At 45.1% G+C, this 17,415-nt stretch overlaps 1 long non-coding RNA gene across 2 annotated transcripts in view; it reads right to left on the minus strand.

Moving 5' to 3' along the window:
- LOC147757532 (uncharacterized) overlaps positions 1–9,844 on the minus strand; it is a 49,246-nt gene extending 39,402 nt beyond the window's left edge. For both annotated transcript variants that reach the window (XR_015321449.1, XR_015321450.1), the window contains exon 1: positions 9,563–9,844. This is a non-coding gene — a long non-coding RNA (uncharacterized LOC147757532). The remainder of the gene's footprint in view (positions 1–9,562) is intronic.
- Positions 9,845–17,415: the final 7,571 nt, after the last annotated feature.

Consider the following 17,415-nt stretch of genomic DNA (forward strand, 5'->3'; position numbering starts at 1 on the left):
GGTATAGTTCTAGTAATAACAAGCTGTTTTTGTTACGATAGAATAAAACTATGGTTCACAGCAGATTTGCTATAAATGGCGTTGGTAATAGCCGTGCAGTGTAAATATATACTCTTCAATTTCTACGTTTTTTCTGGTTGTTCGGTTCGAAGTAAAGTGTGTCCATATAGGTTTAGCCTCGAACGAGACCACCATCCATGTGGCTCCGTTCAATAGAACAGACACGTTATTATTGCGGAGGTTCTGTCAATAATGGCTGTCACTTCTACTTTTGCTGTGATCAGTGGAATTCGTTGGCGCTTTTTATAGACGCGTCTATAAAACAAGCTGCGCTATGTTAGACTACGAAGATTAAGCCACAAACGAGAGCTCAACATTGAGATAACCAGTGTTCATAGCACTACCAGACACGCTGCTATTATTGCTACAGAGACCACGACCGCCGCTGTTTCTGTTCCTAACGCTTTTATATATAGAAAACTCGTCGTACTCCCCGGCTACTGCTGCGTAGCGGCCCCATCTTTTCTGATACGACCGCTGCTGCTGCTGCTGCTGCTGCTCGTAATAGAGCTGGAGCCGATGATGGTCAGGTGTCGTTGACTCCTGGCCAATACCACAGTTACCTTTGTGTCACAGTTGCCACAGTCACACAGTGCCACAGTTACCTTTGTTTGCAGGTGATTGGCATACAGGCGGACCCGTCAACACTCGCTCAGTGTTTCTGCCGCTCCCGTTGGCTCATCATGTCACTCCTTTTTGTCCGCCTTTTTTTGTTCTTAAGTGGCCTCGGCCATCTGATGATTTGTTCAAACGGAGCTTGACCGTCGGCACTGTTCAGCATTCTAACATAGCACCTGTAGCGTAACATGCCATGTTACGTATACCGTAAGACGCCTACGATCCGAATATCTGAGAGCCTTTGCTGGATAGGCGCACTTTGCGTAACAGAATATGGATGTAGTGACTTGAATCACTGCACTAAACCCAGCCGTCAGTAACGCGTCAGTGTTTTGAAAAATGGCGCCCCTTGCTGAATTTTATAGTTGATTCTCAAGGAGGAAAAGATTCCCGGTCGTCGGTCCCGCCAGCAACGGCATAATCAGCCTTCCCGGCCATTGCAGCTGCAACGAACCAAGCTGACTTAGGGCATTCCCGTAAACTAGCGCACATCCGACGCTTGAACGCCGATACGAGATATTCGCGTCGCCCCTGTCAGCATCATCACCGGTAGCAGCGGCGGCGGCGGCGGCGGCGGCGGCGGCGGCATAATCGCCAATGTTGATGTCGTCGAAGGGTTCAAGCGGCACAGTGACGTCGGCAGATCGTTGCCGACAATTACCGGTGGTCGCCACGGCCGCTGGAATTTGTTCGCTGCTCGTTATCAGATGTGACGATGCTTGGCCTGCCAAACGGTCAGAGACAGAGGCGCACAGGGCAAACCAGAAGACGAGCCTGAGATTGGAGGCGTGAAAGAAGCAGGCCCAGCGCTTGAAGGTATTTGTGCAACGAGGCGAACAGAATTAGCGAAAAAATATAGAAGGAGCTAAAAAGAAAAAACTGGCTACAGCAGTTGATGGTGGTACGGGCGCCGGCCGCTGCTCGAGGTGAGTGGCGTCGTCGGCACGGCTGAAAGCTGTAACAATTCCATTCGATCACTATTTCCGTAGAGCACTCCCATCGATGACGGCGCTGACAACAGGCGGTCAGCGGCAACAGAGAGCGCTATTTTGCCTGGAAAAATGTTTGTTCTCGCCAGAACACTTGATAGAAGATCACAGACAGTAAATTATTTCGAATATGAAATAAACAGAAGGTGCAAAATTGAACCTTGGAAAAACAACCGAACTGTGAAGTCGGTAAACAAACGAATAAACGGTTCTAGCCGAAACACGGCCATCGCAATTATTATTACGTATTAAAACGCTGTTTACGCTGACATGAACATTGCCGCCATCCATTACTCAACGTAAATAGTTATCAAAACTAGTCACGACGCCGTCACTCGTCCCTACACGCTCGAAGTTATCGCTGGCAAGTTTGTAGCAGTTTCGGCAGCTCTGCGGAGCGTCATCGACGGCCGCGTGGACATCGTCGAGAACCAGAGTAGCGGCAACATCATCAGCATCAACATCAACCCATAGACCTATTCACCAGAGCCCCAGGAACGATAGGGCAACAGAAGGGCGACAAGCAAAGCCGTAGTAATTGCTAAGTTATCTGCTTAACTTAAGAGTAAGCGACAACAGAGTATGTGAACAAGTCGTAAAGATACTAACTGTAGTTAGACCTATTTAGCTACGCGAAATTCTACCATTGACTTATTTCGTTCACCGTGTTGCAGACACGTTAATAAAATTTAGGAGTTGGTAATAGCAGCGATCGATTCACACGAAAGCGACCAGTGTCAAGTTCTGTGCAGTCGAAGGCAGGAAGTCGAAGGCAGGAAGTCGAGGGCTGAAATGAAAAATATTGAGAAATACTTTTTTTGAAATTTTGAAGACCCAAGAACCCAGGTATTATGACGATTCTAATAGACAGCGGCGTCTACTACTACTACTGCTGCTGAGTACAGGCCAGTGGATAATATACGCGCCAATAAAGCTCTACTGTGTATGCATACTTCAGCCGATAGAAAGGACAACCTCAAAATAGGATGAGGGCATATCAAAGCATCAAAACGAAGAAAAACATCTATGCGTGATCTCTTGTTATTCTTTTTTGTCGAAATATCGAAAATGGGGTTTGAGTGAAGTTGGCATATGAGTGCCGACATCAGACAGACTTAGTGTAATTATCTATTGTCTAGCTAGAGTCGACCGCTAGCTTATTGTTCATTGGTAGTACTGAATAATTTGCTACTTATTAGTGTTCTGTATATAATATGCGTTTATTGTCTTATCTTCAATGCTTATGGTTGCAATATGCAAGTAATTTCAAGTAAAATTCAACTACAACATGACAAACTCTTCCCGAACAGAAGTTAGGTACTTCCTGTTTACCTAAAACCTGTAGTTTATGTTAATGTTTTGATTTATATTGCTCTATTGTCCCTAGCAAAGTTTCAGCTCCAGTAAGTTTAACGCTATCATTTATTGTCCAGCTCTTTGTATTAACTATTTGATTCTAAACGCACCTCTCTTAGGCTCTGAGGCATTAACTTCGTGAGAAGCCCAGTTTCACAAAGAACAAGTAAAAAGCTTAGAAACAAGTGAGAACTTAGGATAGCTTTGCCCTTAGCAACAGTAGAAACGAAAAAGCCACAAACCGCAATCAGCTTTCATGCACACGTTGAACGTAATCAAATACCCTTTTGCCATTTTTAGTTGCTCTTATGACCTTAGTCGCGTTACGGTAGTCCGTCAAATAACTGCAGAGGTACTCGCGATAGTGTCACTACACCAAGATAGTATTGTTTCCGCTGCGCCATCAATGCTTATCATTATCGAGTTGTCGTCATGGGGTTGTGCTTCCACGTGTTCGCAGCTGGCTGGCTTATTGTTGACTGTTCACGTATCGTCCACTGGGTATTTTGCTTTTGTGGGTGTCAATGTAGCATCAGCTCATGACAGACAAGACCAGCCGTTTAGTCAGTCTTTCGATTGAAGCCTTTTCGCCATCTCCCACTTCGTGTTTATATTCTGCAGCGTGCGAGAAGGAAGCTCGTCGACGTTTGCGGACTCCACAGATAGATAAATGTACTTGATGCTTCAAGAAACGTGGAACATACTTCGTAACGTACTAGTCATTTGGGTAAAATTTGCTGCTACTGCTGCTGCGAAACGCCGTCTATTGGAACAGACACCGTAAACACGAAGCGCAGTTATCACTGTTTTACCATTCGGGCTTACCTTCACGGTAAATCAACGGCAGTGGATGCGGCAGCCATGTGCTTGGCGGTCCTCCTCTGGCCTGCTCTGTGATCTAGTGTAGTCTCGTCGCCTGCAGCTGGCCTGTACTTCTTCCTTCGCGCACGTGCCAGCTACTAGACGAGATTAGTAGCAAAAGCGACAACAGCACGACGATCAGAATCGACTGCGGCAGCGCAGGCGGTAGCTCGTAGAAGAGCGAGTAGAGGCAGTGCGTTTTTTTTCTATTGCTATTGCTGGTACTGACGACGCTTCGATGCTACGTTGGCAGGAACGACGCCGCTGGCTGGCTAAACACGCGTACTGTTACGCAGCCGTTATGACTATGCACTATGCATCTACGCAGGCCGTAAATACTGGCTACGGACCAAAAAACGGAAAGATGGGCAGATCCGTGCACTAGACATACGCCCGTGCAAGCAGATAGGCAGGCAGGCAGGCAGGCAGGCAGGCAGAATTGTGCTTTGCAGGGTCATTCGGCTGCAGTTACTTTAATGTCACCGAGTGGTAGGTCGGCAAACTCTGTGGATGCTGTCGACGCAACCGGAATAGCTGAGATTAGACAACTAAGTTTATAGGAAAGCAGGGCTGTTCATTGAGGACTATAACAGTGTTGGGGAATCGGTCGTAGTCCAGCGTCTCAACGAATGATGAAAGCCGTATAGTAGCAGCAGGAGCAGCAGCAGCTGCACGATCGACGTACTTCGTATACTATTGTAATGACTAAATAGAGGATGGAGCATAGAAGCAGCGCTATAATGCTAACAATGCAACATTATCATATCATGTACACTTGCCATGCGGCTACCGTGAGTCCATAGTAGCTTAAATTTGAAAAACGTGAAGGAGAAGCGTCTGTCTTTAGTAGGATAAAATGGAACACAACAATACTCTCGAGTTACTAAGGTTGTCCTTTCAACCTGTTTTTATCCATCATTCAGCAGCCATCGATGGCCAACCTGCTTCACTTATAGTGGTCAGATGGCAACTGAGGTGAAACTAGAAGTAACGGCAGAACAGCGGTTAGGGAGCCAGCGAATAAGCGTGCAAACAGTGGAAATAATGATTCATGCAGAAGAAAGCTTTTGTCTACTCCATCAGTTGCTGTTGCTGCGGCCGTCCGCCGCCGCTACCGAGCAGGATCTCCGACATGACAACCGCCCCTCGTCTGACAGTTGACTATGCCAGGCGTCCAAACACTGTAGCCGCAGCACAACCCACCGCGAACCAACCCAGTGAGTCTATTGATCACGGCTATAAGCAGCTTAGATGCTACTAAAAGCCGCTTAAAATGTGATGGCAGATAACCTAACTCTGTCAGACTGCCGGCCTGCGATCAACCTTGAGAGAGTAATTAGTAAAAACTATGGTTTCTGAATGTTTTCTCACGCAGTCCTTACTGTCGTCAATATAATGTTTAATGTCCAGCATAAGGAATATAACAGCAAAATTGAAAGCTTCGTTCGGGTCACAAACACAATACATGTCCTGTTTCTGTTTTGGCTTGAGATTTCAATATGTTCGGTACATTGTTCTCGGACGACTATGCGTCAACTTGTCGAAACTGACGCGGACTAGATGTAGACATCGTCGCTGACGTTGAAGGTTAACGCAAACGGCCCCCTTACAAGCACTTGTCGTATTATACTCGATCCGGAGAGTTTACTATCACCAGGCAGTCCAGCATACAGGACAGCTATGTCCTCTGTGCAGCATCATGAGCGCTGCGTCAGCCCGCTGTAGTAGCAAGCTATCGTAATGGGCAGATTTGAAGCCTGCCGGCGTATCACAAAGTCGTCCACGCAGTCTTTAAACATGCGAGAGAGAAGGAAAATAGGATTGTGGGTTCGTGGAACCACTATGTCTGGGGGTTTTGGAGTGTTGTGGGTTCATTGAGACTGCTCTGCTTATCATAAGGATCAATTCCGACGAAATGAGCAGCGCAGCTGCTACTGCCGCTGGCGCGAGCAACGAGACTAAGCAAAATCAGATTTCTGACCCCTGTGAAAACGCTTGCCTTATTCCAGAGAGGTCATATGAGTCAGCTGAAATCAATGGTTTGATATTATTGGTAAAGCGAAAATTCTTCCCAGTGTAAATGTAAATGTAACTGTAAATGTATAAATAAAATAATGACCTAAATGTAATCAGTTAGGGCGTACTCCCCCTCCCCCTATCGTCCTCCTCCTCATCCTCCAATACCCCTTCACGTGCGTCCCCCAACCTCATACCTCCCTTTCTGCCGCCGCAAGATGTTCCGCTTTGCACCGCAGATCGGTGCACTCAGGCCAGCAGCTGTCTAACCTACTATATCCTGTCCCATGCTCGTCTCTCCCCGCTGTCTTTGTGGTGCGAAGCAGGTGATACCATCACTGCAGGACTGGTTTTCGATGATGTTAGTAGCAAAGGCAGTCCTTAGCCTTTGATCCTTTTCTGCGGTCTGTCGGTTGCTCGGTAGGAGAGGAGTTCTGTAAGGCAGGCTTACTAGAGTCCCGGCTAGCAACGACTTCTGGCGGACGAAACGAATGACTGCAGTAAAATACCGCAAACCTCTTTCCGTATGGCGGTTGTGCGGTTAGCTTTCTCATGCTGTTTGCTACGGACTGTTCCTTTACCACAGCAGCGGCAGCTAACGGCAGTCGACACTCGGCAGCACTTGGCTTTCTCATACATTAACCTCCCGCATCGTTTCGAGATGCTGTTCCGTAGCATAGTTACTCCTGTGGTTTACTGCTGCTGCTGCTGCTATTGCCGTTGTGTCTCGGTTCATTCGTACGAAGTTGTTGCTTGGCGTCGTTTCGCCATCGACAAGTGAGTTATGCGGCCTGCGGCAACAGCAGAAAAAACAGTGGGGGTAGCGTTTTCGGAGAAATATGCCAAAGCCGGCTGTCGGTCCTGTCGACGTACAACACTGCAATAAGAGTTGGATTCTGCTCCGCTCTTCCCCCTTCCTGCCTACTTCCGCTTCTCGAGTGGCAGCGAATGGTACGGAGTGGCTGTAACAAGGCCTCAGACAAAGGACAAACCGAGCCTTCGGACAGAAGTGGTCGTCCACACCGAATGCACAAAACCAGATAAGAAAACACACGCATGAAAGGAAACCCATATCACTATCAATGTGTGTGCTCGCTATAGATGTTAATATATGTCAAAATTTAGGGTGAGAGAAAGATCCGGTGGATAAATAGTCGAAAGCGGTTCGCTCTATTATTTGTCGTCGCTGTTCGTTTCGATCGGCTATAATAGGTGCTTAAAACCAACGAGCAATTCGGCAGTGACAGTAACAAACATAAAAAGTATTGAATGTCGGCCTTCTTTCCATATGTTATTGTTATCATTATTATATGCATTGTTTATAGTGTAATGCAATGCCTGTACAGGTTGCTGGCCGGTCGATAGGCTGCTGATGCCGAGCAGCCTTGTCGTTACGTGACGCTGCAGAAGAATGAGAAAATGAGGGACGATAATAATAACAACAACAACCTGGTCATATGCAAGGAGTCAAACCTATTAGGTTGTTAGCTTCGTTGTCCACAGGGTGGTTGGCTTTCTCAGGTGGAGAAAACAGCAACATGTCGTGTTGGAAGGGAGTTGTCGTCTAGTCCAAAGGCTTCAGTTGACTTTTGTCCTGCACAAAACGCATCTCACCTTGGTTCGAGATGGATTGAGGTAAAAAGACAGGCACGTGCCATTGGGGGCTCAAGGAGACAAGAGAAAAGCCCATTTTGTGAAAGGTCGAGGGCAGCCTGTCTCTGATATTACCATTTTCTACTATGACTAACATTACCACATCGTTGTTTCTGTTCTTTTCTCCGCCTGTCGAGTAGGTCTGCTTTGATGTGCTCGCGGTAATGGCCTGAGGAGGGCCTAGCTGAAGCCCATTACAAGACGTCCCAGTGAGAGTTATGTTTATTCTCCGTTCATTGACTCGACGCCTGCTCTTTGCCTAGCTACCCTTCTTGATTGCTGCAAATGTACAGAATGTTCCCATCAATCATTATCAATGCATGTTTTATGGAATAGGCAGTCCTTACCTCAATATATAAAACTAGCTATTTTTTGCTCTCTTTATACTAAGATATATATTTCATGCTTTTTTATTGATGTGTAAGGTTTCCCTTTAAAGTAATAATAGCTTAGAATAGATTACTTATACCCAACGCTGTCTTATTGACATTAAGTTTATGAATGCAGAACATGATGTCGTAGATATAATAGTGTCCTACACTCGGACTAGCTGATGTAGCAGATGCAGGAATGTGATAGATAGCAAAAGATATTGAACACTCGATTCTTCCTAATTCCTCCCATAAAACGGAAAGAGAACGGTTATCATTTACTGATGTTGGCCTAATTAAGTTCTGGAAATTAGGACTACAACCGTTTGACCTACCATATGTACTCCAGATATCGAATTGGCCATAAGCTCTATGCCTATAGCCTAGTACTTGTTGTTTAATATCTAATAGCTCACCTTGATGATAACTCGGTGTCAGTTACTTCTTTTCTTATTTTCTCTTCGAGATCATTGCATGGTAAGCATCGTAAACGATATTGGCTAGTTAAAATACAAGGCAAACGAGGCTGCAAGGATAGAACTGGCTCACAACTACAATGGATTACTTTTAACCAATAATATTCTACCGAAAACACTCCTAATCCCCCAACTCATTGCGGGGTTCTGTCGGTACCTCTCCTCCCGCCCTGCACACTAGCTACTGGACTGATTACTGTCAATGAGCTGGGATAGTCGATTGCGTGATCTCAGGAGAACTGAATAGTGGGCAAGCGGCCAGCTTACTTAGGCGAAATCGTAGTTAGATTGAGTCATTGGCTGCTTCAGAACACCATCTATGCCGTATGGTGCAGCGCTACTATCAGCGTTAACACATACGGGTAACTAGTCACATTTATTGCCCGGAAATATGGCTCAGGACTTTTCTCTCTATTTCTTTTTTCAAAACGCCGGCTCGGTGTGACAATGATAGCAGTAGTGGCAGACGAGGTGCTGCTGCCTTTACCTATTTTCCTCTGCTGGCTTCCTTAACGTTCAGTAGCAACGAAGAATTCTCGTCGTTATGGTTGTTTATCCTGCTGGCCTGTGTTCTGGATTAGGCATCACGTGACATCCCATGAAGCTAAAGGCAAATGGGTCAGAAAAAAGAAGTAGGAGTAAGCTTGCTATTTCAGCAAGCGGCGACGGCGGCGACAGCAGCATACACTATTCTCAAAGACAAAGGGATTATCGACAAGGCGCTACGGCTCTGCCACAACTGATATCGTGGCGGTGGCAAACTCTTTGAAGCCCGAAGCGTTGTCGCTGTCAGGTTCATCTTCTTCTTTACTGAATGTGACCATGTACGCGGTAGCCTCCTGTTCGTACAGTATCGTGCACCTTAGAAGGCTGTTCTGTGCTTAGTCTGGCCTATTGTTGTGCTGTGGTTTGTGTGTAGGTGTTTGTCGAAGTGTGAAGCGTGCTACGCTGGTGTCTGCATTGAGGTGCGTCGCTCTCTGGGAGTCGCTGAGCTGCGTTTGCAAGCTAAACTTCATTGTCGTCTGGGTTCTTGTCGCCGGGGAACGCATCATTCAGCTCAGACTGACGCTATAGATTATTTAACCCACATAAGAGAGAAGGAGGGAAGCGAAGTAGCACGGAAAGTCGAAGACCTGAGAGAAGAGATAAATTCGTTACCTACTTGGTCAGACTCCTGTTGCTGCGTGGAGCGGCCTTCCCCTGTTCTTTCCGCTGGTCCTTAGCTTTCTATTTGCCTGCCTATTACCTCTAGCACTCACCACTACTGGCACTTTCCCAGGCCAACTAGGCTAATTTAGCCCAGTCACTTTGGTGTTTGGCATACCTTATGGTAGTACTGTAACTAACAAAGTTTATCCAGTAACCTACGATCGTCCTGGTGTGGAGTCAGCGGTAGGCCAGCTAACCCCCCGCTTTAGACTCTGTGTATAGCCAGACACGTACAAATTCATACATGCAGGTTAGCTATGATATCTATATATATACATATATATATACACGCGAATGTTGGTAGACCGGGCGAAAGGGAACAGCACACACTCGCCCAGACAGGTACAACATAAATAGAAACTTGACACAGTTGCGCGCACCGTACGAAAGCGAAGCGCGCATCGAAAAGATAGGGGCGATGGCTTGGCCGGTCTTGCCGCCGCAGTGGCTTCCGTTCTATTGTGGGCGGATTGGAACTCATATGGCTCGCAGCTGCACCACACAGCCGTACTCGCGGAAGCGTCTTTAGCATCGCAAGTACCCTGGAAGGATCCGAACGAGATTGGCGCTGCTACGGCTACCACCGGCCGCAAGTACGAACTCGCCATTATCGTACACATAGTCCTAACAGATTTACTAATAGAAACGGTTACACGCCTAACTATGAAGTCGTGCATAGTCGAGATATGTTGTAACACTAGACTACTTTCATTACAAGTTATTGTTACGGCTGGGAATAAGCAAGTCGCTATAGGACGACTTGGCAACTAAGCGACCAGTGTCTGTAGGCATCCGCGACGGTCGCCAAGTTTAGCATCTGGCCCAGACTTGCTTAACAGCATTTATTGGGCTGGTATTTTTTTGTGTAGGGCTTACGAGCCATGGCCAGTAGGCCCAGTCAGCGCGATCCAACAACTGACTGTAACAGTGCGTTAGCAGAAAGTGATGCTTTAGTAAACGTAGCCGCTAACTTAAACAATTCAAGGTTATTCTTTATCCAATCCTAAATTTTAAATAACGAAATATGTGACTCAGGCTTACTGTTTGATGTAGTCAGTACGTTTAAATTGAGGGACAGCTATATATGATCTGATATTACCATTGTTTATCGTGGGATATGTTTAGCTTATGAAAGGTAGAACGCATTTGGGTTGGATTCATTCAACTAGCTAGCTGTCAGTGTTTAGCAAACACGGCATTATCAACGCTTTCCAACTAACCTGAACCGCACTCATAATTCGCAGAGTTTAAAAAAGAACTTCTACATGGCAGTTACAACGTATATATATACAATCTGAAAAAAAAACTATGACAAAGAGAATGTTCCATTGAAACATGCGGCTTTTCCTAGCCAAAAGTTACATATCATATCGATTTAACTATCCCGAAACATAGCGTTCCATCTGAACGCAAGCGAGTTCACTAACTACGTCCAGCAGTTAGGTCAGACCTAACTTCTATTGGAACGCTGTTGGATTGGTCTTCATGCACAGTTGTCAAGAGTAGCCTGTACGGAACTGCTGTGCTTAACCCACGCCCGGCAGTAGGCTGGCGCGAATAGCGAGCAAAGGAAGTTCTTGTTTCGGTTCCTAAAACCACCGCAATGAAATAAGCTAAGGTTGCCGCGGGCCGAAATACTCGCAGTACTCGTCTGTCCCTTGAAAGCGTCGAGCACGTGTCGTCTCGTTCCGGTTGATTAAGTGTAACGCTCGTGTATGAGGTTAGGCAAAAGATAGCACTTCGTCATGTCCTATACGGTTGGTTTGAATTGTGACGAAAATTCGAAAGATGATGAAAACACACAATATAACAAGTATAACATACACATGTACATAGTTTATCTAGGTAGACAAAAGCTATGTATTGTGCTTGCCATTGCTGCGTAAGTTTATCGCTAGTTTACGCATACATGCTATGGATAGGCCACATTATGAATGGAACAGAACAGAGTAGTAATTACAGGCATAGACAAACGAATTAATCTGCTAAAAAATTGATTGATACGATTAAAACAAAGTTAGGTACGTTGCGATTTTTTTCAGCCTATATTTTTTTCGCCCAGTTCGGTAGCGGTTGTGATCAGAATTATGATATCAGACGCCGGATTGAGGCGATAGCCTTCTGCGGTGTTCGTTCGCGACTTACCAGTGGGCTATGGTAAGAACAAATCACTTACCGCGCAATATACTATCGACGCAGCCGATCATTCGAAAGTACAAAAGACAGCTACCTATCAGTTTTGTTCAGTTTGTGTCGATTTCCCTTCAGGTTGGTCGGTCACGCAAGCAACGAGTGGATGCACGATCATACGTACTAACTGCTGAGCCAAACGGCGTTTCAACTGTCATGATAGGTGTTACTTCGGTTGGAGAAAAATCCAGATGGGTTTAGCAAGATTCACAGACCGGATAGGCAACAACTGACGGAAAGAAACATGGCATATAGTAGTTCTGAGCTGACATTTCCTAATGTAAGCTTGCCCTTCGCGGATTTCCTCTCAGGACTGAAATGAGCCTAGTTACATTATGAGCTCTTCATAGGTGACTTCGATGATAATACCTTACCGTTAAAATCCAAAGGGACTCAACATGCAGGGATTACTAGCTAGAAATTAGCCACAGGTCGAAAGAAATTGTAGATGATACCATTATATCAATGTCAGCAACGTCAGATGAAGAATAATTATCATCCCGCTCATCCTCTGGACTCTGGTCTTTATGGTTGTTAAGCCCGGACGCGATTTTTTTCCATTTGCCCGCTAGAAAGAAATGAACGGCAATCATAGGGCATATTTATTCCCTAGCTTCTTTCTTCTTTCTCGGTTTCTTAGAGGGAAATGAAGCGGTACGAAGTTAGTCAAGCTACTGTTGTACTCTCTGCCCCTTGTTTTAAGATTAAATGTAAGCTTTGATGTCGGCTGACTAAACAGAAGTTCGTGGACACCTCCGAATCAGCGGTGACAAGAACGAGCCGTTTCCAGCGTTGCCATTAACTGGCTCCAAACTGAATTTGAGAGTTTAGACAACTTGTTACCTCGTCTACATACGACATGGGCGTATATAAAGAAATGGAGCATAGGCATTGATATTTATGTGCCTGCGGAGCAGAGGTGATGTTCTCTAAGGTAGACAATACGGTGAGCGTCGTTTTTCAAGCAAAGATAGCACACATAAGTAAATGCGAGGATCAGCGGCCTCATGCGTCGACAAAGGCCCCGGCTGTATTTGCTTATTTTATAGCATACTTTTCCGAAGTATAATACTCGCTAACAATAACGTAACTTCGATGAGTAGTCTAGACTCTCAGGAATTGTTATCTTACTCACTCGTTGCCGTACCGCCTGCCTCCCCATCGGTCTGTCGTTTCGGAAATGATTCGTCAGCTCTAGCGAGTACTATTTCAGCGTAGCCAGTCGCTTTTTAACATGGTGTTTCGGCCACCATTTTCTCAACCGTTGCTTGACAATCGCTCCTGCTAATCAATCGTATCTTGCAGGCTACGTACGATGGCTGAGTCGTGAAACCGGCGTCACAGTTCGACTTATACAGCCGAGTATTTTAACGATAACTAGCACAGCGATAGCTTGCGCAAAAAATCAAGGCCCAGAATGTCGCCATGAGCCGTGGGCTATAGCTTTTCATCGATTCGGCTATGGAGCAGTTAGCATCTCCAGGAGTCGGCAATTTATTCTGAGCAAAAATGAATTAATACGATAGGGAGACAGACAGCGCTGTTCGTCTTCCCATAAAATTGGTAACAAATACCAACGAATCATAATAATACGTATGGGGAGACGCTTGGGAGAATTATGTCGTAAAATTACCTAGCTATATCTAAACTACCTGTTACTGATGTTCCTACGAAAAAATAAGCAGAATATAGTAGCAGCGAGCTAAAGCGCGCTAATATTTATACGAGTCGACTTAAACACGTGTCCCTCATCATAAATAACTGTCTACACCAAATCTACGCTAGTTAGCTTTTTCCCTATACTAAATATAGATCTTTGGTTTGTTTTTCCTCGTAGATAGAACCGATAAACTACCAAGTTCGTCAAGTAGTACATCTTTTATTACAGAATCTAAGCACACAGAAGAAGTTGACACTTATCAACTATGTGATCTGTGACGGCCGTCGACAGACGTGGTATCGTTGCTTTGGACTGCACAAATAATCGTGATGACGCTAGACCCTTGTAGCGTTCACTACATGCTGTATTTGACCTTTGTATAGATAAGAGCAATGTAATAATAATAATAGCCGCAAGTGTACATAGAAACCGGTAGAAAGTGTTATTTATTCATCATGAAGACGTCTCGAGAGGACCTATTGCATGTAGTCAATAAAATTTCGCAGGACTTAAAGCGGGTGTTTTATGGGATCCTGGGCTGCTGTGTTTCTTTTGCCTCTACCATGGTACATTGATAGTTTGGTGGCGTTACATATTGGCGACCGACGTCAAGCCGCGCATAGACACAACATTATTGGCCACATCCGGGACAGCACCGTATGATAATCTTTATGCCGTCTTAGATCAACACTGGCAAGCAAGGATTGTAAGTTAGCGCATGTGACATCACCTCCTTACGCCTAAGGCTCACTCCATTCGTTTTAAGCGACGGCACGTGCGTGCGTGGCCGTTATGCAGTCTATATACCGGCCCTGATGGCTAAAATTAGAAATTTGTTCTGCTTGCTGGTTCAGGTACTAAGGGCCGGTGTACACGTACGTACCCACACCCAGTACTCTCTGTGCCACGTTAGGTAGTTCATATCTTATCGAGTAACCTAGCTGAGGCAAGCTTTTAATGTTCGACTGCTCGGCCTATATAACAAAGACAAAAAAAGGATTCGTAGCTTTAAAATAGACATCTAAAATTTTTGCGTCCATCTGCTGCCGGCAAGCGTTGCTTCGGACGGCTGACTTCACCTCGTAACGACGTGTGTTTACACTTCACTTCGAACCTCGACCCTCACGTATCCTCAAGCATAGCGAGCAAAGGCATTACGACTGCATCATGGGAACCGATCTCTAGGCTTGGTAGCAAAGAAACCGTGTTCTCCGCTAACCGCAGCTATTCGAGCTGCCTTTCTTTTTCACTGTTTTCTTTCCCCGAAAATTCCTCTTATCTAGAAGTACGGCCTTGGGGGGAGGGGTACGATCTTATGACATTCACACATACCGAAAGGCAGACGTTCACACACAACAAGTTTCCGTACTGTAATAGTGCCAAGCCCGCCCCGCTGTTTGACCGTTTCGCCTGCGTGATGAAAGCAGCGATGTTCTCTCGAAAGCTTAGCGCTACAACGGCCCAGTCATCTGCGGCCAATTTTTTGCCATTTACGGATAAGTGAAGGAAGCAGTACCTGCTTCAGAGCAGCTTGCGTAAAACGCATAGACTGACCCACATTAGTATAAACAGACGCTTCGATCCACACTCCAAGGTATAACCTTCTTTGTTTTCATTAAACAGGTTACTAAGGTCGACGCAGCGCCGGGCGTGAGCACCTACCTCCTCCTGCACCCATTGACCCTCTCATGAAACAGAACTCCCGACGTCACTGTTCGCAGAATTAATTCGAATCACAATAGCCGGATCTAAGTAAACGGCCCGTTACATCTATTGTATGATTTCGTAGTCAACTCAAATGTATGTGCAAACGTTCTATATAGAACTGAACGGTTTGTACACGGTAGACTGTATCAGACACAATGGAAATTTCGTTTCGTTTTTCCACTAGGCTAACAGTAAATAGACTTGATAAATGGGGAGAAACGCCAATATGGATTGAACGTCCTTATTCTTGTCAAGGAGTCAGCTGACGCTAGAGTCGACAGTGAGATTCTCGGTGAGCAAACGAGTTAATGCAGGAAACGATTGTACGCTACGACACTTTCTTTTTCGTTGAGCTTTTATCTAGGCGAAGAGATGAACGTAAAATTACATGTACATAACGAATAGACACGCTTATTCATGCCGCCCGTCTTCTTCTTACGAACTTCAACAAGACTAACTATTACGCGATTGCTATCAATTGTTCAGTATAGAAAAAAGCTTGAGTGGAAGTGATTGAACGCTTCCGTGTTTCGCTGTGTGGCCCCTCGATCAATTTACTTTTCTACAGGCAGACGTGATCTTTTGCTGCTCATATCCATCATAACGCCTTTCTTTACAGAGGATTCTATAGTCAATGGCAATGTAACGAGCCCGTTGCCATCCGTTGCTAAAGTCTAGTGAATGAGCTGCCAGTCGCTTGGGCTTTAAAGGACACCCACTTACTTAAAGCGTATCGCCGTAATTTGGGTTCAATCATTGTCAAGCGAAGGGAAACGAAACGAAATCAGAGGCCGTTATCTTCGACACTGCTTAACGCGTTGGTTATCCTATTGTAAGACAGTTAGAAGCCTCCATCCGCCGATAGCAACAGGCCATCGTAAGTGTTAATAGATCCTTGTCATCTCCTATGAATATGCAACACTGATGCTTCCTGAACTTACTCCTCATAATTCAATCTCAAGACAACGTTCTAATAGCAGTGTCACTTCTAGCAGAACGTAGGCAGGGGGAAAAAATCGAGTTTCAATGTGTGCTTACGCGCCTGGCAGTACGTGTCACGGTGAAGATGCCAACTGTTCTTCATTTACATATCAAAACCCAAACAAACTCAAAACTCTGAAAAAGTGTGTGCTGTTTGCTTAATATCATTTGCTAATACTTGTGTTCGGCATAGTCATCATCTATGAGAAATATATGGATCTGATTAGTTTTCGTTCAATAATATCCTGCCCACAATTTGTTAATAAAACGCTTTTTCGCACAATGTTTTCATTCACTGTGAAAATTCGGGAAATACGTACGTAAGATAATTAACTGGCATGCATATAGGTGGGTGATACAGGAGGACATTACCAGGAACAATCATTTGTTCTACTCGAGCGTATCTCGGATGTAGCTTACATTGCCCACGTCGCCGATCGTATGCTGAGAAGTCCTGAGAAGCTCAGCGTGCTTTGGAGTTACATTGTATTTCAATGGTTTCCTGTGGCGTCCCTTCGGTAAACGTTAAGCAACGCAGTATTTATCGTCATGAAATTGCTGTTCGATTACGGAGTAGAAATCACCTGCGTGTCCTGTGCCGGCTACATTGACAAGCCTGAAATAGCGGTACGATCGTACTTAGGTCCACCTAAGTGTATTTTGTAGTTAGTAAATCTTGCGAGTAACACTTGGTAGTACTCATTGTTAGTATGGGTTGTTTCAACGTTTTGATTGAAAGAAGTGCGCTTGAAAACACAATGCTAAAGTCAACACATAGTCAGCTCCGTTCCGTTTCCGGTCTGCAGCGTAATATTATTGTTTTTGTTTGTAGTAATTCTGGGTAAATACAGTTATAGTTCTGTCGATAGACCGATAACACGAAGCCTGTGAAAGTATTTGTATACTCGGGTATCAGTAAACTTTTCGATGCTGCCAAACGCGACAACTGAGAAGAGTGAAAGAAAAAAGAAGTTTTATCTCAGATCCGGTTGCCATTCATGCTATCGTTATCGTGTTCGTTAGCCCCAACTTCACGAACGTTAACTGAAGCAGATACATTTTCAAGCATACTATTAGTTGAGATTTCCAATGACAACTCTGTCCTAACACAGGATCTTATCGATAGAACTGCCAAACACGGGGATTTTCACACCGTGTTTTAGTAGCTCCATCACACCGGCAGTACAATAATGAAGCAAGAACAGTTATATAGGCGTATGTACTTTTTAGATAGTCAATAGAAATTTAGTTCTATCTAGATTTGGTGC

Source organism: Varroa destructor, unplaced genomic scaffold (genome assembly GCF_002443255.2).
Source record: "Varroa destructor unplaced genomic scaffold, Vdes_3.0 BEIS01000002.1, whole genome shotgun sequence".
Taxonomy (NCBI): Eukaryota; Metazoa; Arthropoda; class Arachnida; order Mesostigmata; family Varroidae; genus Varroa; species Varroa destructor.